The 4245-nt window shown below is 28.3% G+C and overlaps 1 long non-coding RNA gene across 1 annotated transcript; it reads left to right on the top strand.

Moving 5' to 3' along the window:
• Positions 1–202: 202 nt before the first annotated feature.
• LOC128173595 (uncharacterized) lies at positions 203–1392 on the top strand. The gene is made up of 2 exons (XR_008242516.1): positions 203–322; positions 866–1392. It is a non-coding gene; the product is annotated as an uncharacterized LOC128173595 (long non-coding RNA).
• The last annotated feature ends 2853 nt before the right edge of the window (positions 1393–4245 follow it).

Genomic DNA, 4245 nt, shown 5'->3' with positions numbered 1-4245 from the left:
AGTGCACTTTTATAAAATTCTACAACCATGTCAAGGTTAACTAACACCACATATTAATATTATGACATTTGTTCTAGTAGAATCAATTAAAAAATCTTTAGGCAAGTCACCCGTTTATAAATAAATACCGATTTTATATACTTGGAAACGTGCAAGTTTTACTCTAATTACCTCCCTTTGATAAGACTCTCTTACGAAAGAGGTAAAAACGGTATTTTGTTTACATTGTTTACATCCAATATTTCTACGGAGCTGAAGTGAGACGACTATGGATTATTTTAGTTTCTGGATTATAGAAGTGTTAATTTAGTTCATTATCATGGTAAGTGACAACTTTTACTGTTTTCTTATTTTCTATTAGCAAACATTTCTTTAACGGGAGAAATTGTGGATGCTGTAGATCTTCGTGAAAATTCGGATTAACATGTCAATGCACACAACATTATAAATAATAGTTTAAACATGACAAAGAAAATTTATAGGCCTACGTGATTCCTTAGTATACATAGTGTTTGTGCATCAAGGACAATAACAAACTTTTAATGAAAAATATATCAACATACATGTATAAAGACTATGGTAGCTACATGTATTTTGGTACATGTAGTATACAAGTACATGTTTGAATGTATCTTGTGTGAATAATTGATCAGTCTTCTTATATATTCTATATGTTGATAATCAATGTTGTATTCACATAAAATCAACTATTTGTACCATATTGCTTGAAAAAGTCAAGATTTTTCACCTATATTTAATGAATTATAACAGTAAAATACTTTACTGTATGAGTTTTTAAGACAGTTTAATTAAATAGGGAATGGAAATGTGTATTAGTTGTAACAGGTTCTTTGTTTTATTACAGATAACTTAGTGGGTTGTAAACAGAAAATGTGTCACATTCAAGCCAAATGAATCAACTTAAACAAGGATGGACACTAAAATCTAACATGTCTACATAAAAATTGAAATATTCACACCAGACAGTTCAGAGACAATGCTTGAAATATTTAAATTTTGCAAAAGAAGAGGGTGAAAGTGCAATTGTGAAAAAACAGACCAACAAATGCAACAAATTAAAACTAAAGTTGACAAGGGATGATTTTCTTTAGCAGAATTTCTTTCATCCTTGAAGATAAACAGCTATGTTAGCCACTTTGTTCCACAGAAAAGAAGAGCTGGCTTTCAAATAAAACTGAAAATCTTATCAAATAGAATTCAAAATTATATATAATTATATATAGGGATATTTGGGTTAAATACAAAGGTACAAACAAGTATTTTCTAAACTATTTCAAAGCAAATGTGTGCCTGACTTATACTCTGTCTACTTTTGAAAATAAAATGTGTTCATATGTCAATGCTGATGCATAATGATTTATTACCACTTGATCATTGAGTTGTTGAATTATTTTCAGTGAAAATTATTACATCTTGAATAAATGTACAAGAAAATTAATGATGGTAACAATTAAAGTTGATATTCATAAGATTTTTTTTATTTGTGTTTACTTTATATTGTTAAATAAAGAAGGAAATCCATGTTAAATAGAGCATTCAGCAAGTTCTGCAGTGAAAGCAGTAATACAGATTTATGTCCAGCTATTTGAACTGCCCTGATCACATTGACAAAACCAAGACTATTTAAAATAGGAAATAAATTCATGCATATGAATATAAACCAACAATTCACATATTGATATTAAGGCTACTGTACTATCTATATCATCTGACTGTCAAAATATTTCTCTGAATTACCTTGATTTTAATTACAAATTAAATCATTTAAATTTTTTGCAGACCAATTCATTTTTATGTAAAATAATTGATTATTAGATTTTGAAGAAAAAATATTTCCCCATCTTAAGGACAAAAAAGGGAGATGAAGAGAACACTTTTTAAATGTGGCTTAGTACATCAGTTCTTAAAGGAAGCATAAACATATAATGTTGACTAAATTATTCTTTTGAGACAATTTTTCTTATGTGAAATTCCTGCATGCGTGGGTCCTGGGAGGGGGCGGATATGACCAATTTAACTGAAATAATTATTGTCATTTATTTGTTATAGTTACATCCAAATACGATTTGGGCTGATATCACTAAAAGAAGGAAACTATTGGTGACTGTGTTCAACTATAAAATCTTTATGATAATCAGATGAACATCTAAATTGGATATTTTGCCTTCTGAGGAATAAGTTACCTCCTTGATTTCTTTTTCTGACCTTCACTTTTTGAATTACATCTCTGCACATACTTTTTCATGCAGCAATGTTTTTTCTTAAATATACATATTGAAAAATGAATTATGATGGACTTCCACCCCCCACCCCCCCCACCCCCCCCAAAAAAAAATATCTTATTGGTGTTTGATTTTATCAGAACAACTTGAAATCTCCTAGACAAGTTAGAGTAGACTGGAGATTCAATATTAGTATAACATATAGAGATGAATAGCATGTCTTTCTTCTAAACTGAGGTCATTTTAAATAATTACGCACCCTTCAGAGAGCTTTAATGGTAATAGACTTTTAGTGTTAACTGCTTCAAATACAAAGAAAAAACCTGGAATATTTTAAGCCATTTTTGTAAGAATTTTACATTTAAAGCCCTCTTTCTAAACATTGATATATGATATCTTATTTATGAATTGAAAAAAAAAATATCTAGAAAACTGCATTGAAATCATAAGAAATCTAAACATTAAGAAAGCTTTTATTTCAAATCACACTCAATATTATTAAAAGTTGGCTAATTTTAAGTACAAAAAGGTCAGGAAAGATGCAACTTAAACAAAATATATATCATATATATATTTATTTTATATATTCATTCTGACCATCATTATAGTATTTATATAATGAAAAACAATATTGGTATATGATGCTATTGTTTACATTTTTTGTCAAGAATATCTAAGTCATATTTCATTATGTTGAGAATTGCACTTGAAGTACAAAAAGGTCAAATAAAATGAACTCAGAGGGTAAAACCTTTCCTCCTTCCCTTGTTTTTCTTGGTACATAATATTTTAAATGATTGTTTTGTATACAGATGTTCACTAAACTTATGATTCAACCACATTTAGGAGTAAAATACCTCATTTATAAATGAAATTAGTATTTTACCTTATATTTGCCCTTACGTCCGTGTGTGCATGTTTTCTAATTTTAGATAAAATGAATGATCTTTAAAATGTCATTTAAAAAAAACAACTTTATAAAATAGAAAATTTGACTTATTGTGCATCTTTAACCATGGAATATTTTAAAAATAAGGTACAATATGATGTATTCAATTTAATAATACTTGGTTTTTATGTTACCTTTACCCCTGTGTAAAAGCTTAAAATGCAAATTTGATATACTTTAAAACCTTGTACAACTTTTCCCCCTTAAAGTTGCCTATGGATTTTATTTTGCATATATATAGAACAGATGATCACTAACAGAAATACATAATTCATTTTTCCAGCAGTGGTTGTAGATTTTGCATATAAAGTGATAAAGATGTGCAATTTTTGAAAATTGATAAGCGTCTAAATGCATGTTCTCTTCGTGTTGTCATGGCAACAATTACAATGAAATATTTTAAAAATTTATTTTTTCCTAAAAATGGGAAAACTCAATCTTATAATAAATACAAATACCAAAATACTATATAATATCATGTAAAGGAATAATTTACGTAGATGTTTACCTAAAATCATTGTTTTATTTTCAAAGATTTGTGCACCCGTAACTAAGGAAATAAATTTCCTTGGATACCAGTCCCTTAGTATGACAAAAATCATTGTTTATCACGGTTTTTGTGTTAAGTAGATTAAAATCAATAATATACAAGCAGCTTTTCAAAAAATATTTTTTCCACTTTCCATGGAATGCTTGATGCTTGTTGATTTTTACTCTTAAATATCTCAAGCAGTTCGTATGAATTTAATATGTAAACGGTGTGACCGTTGGATCGAGCGCAGATTTAACACAGTGCAGATAAAATCTATTTAAAACGCAAAAAGTAGGATCCGCCAGCATGGTTGCCTACTCAAATCATTCGTCAAAGTTATTAGCCTACGTGATTCCGATTTTTTTTATTTCTTCTTTTATTGTTCATCAATTTAATTCATATGAATGCCAATGTAATAAAATTGAATACTTTATTTAGTATCAAAAAGATCAGTTCCTTGACGTTAATGTTTTTATTTTCCATCTGATATTTTGATAAGACATACATAGAACAAGTCGTGT

The sequence above is a fragment of the Crassostrea angulata genome, chromosome 2, assembly GCF_025612915.1.
Source record: "Crassostrea angulata isolate pt1a10 chromosome 2, ASM2561291v2, whole genome shotgun sequence".
NCBI classification, from domain to species: Eukaryota; Metazoa; Mollusca; class Bivalvia; order Ostreida; family Ostreidae; genus Magallana; species Magallana angulata.
This window is presented reverse-complemented; position numbering and strand designations above follow the sequence as displayed.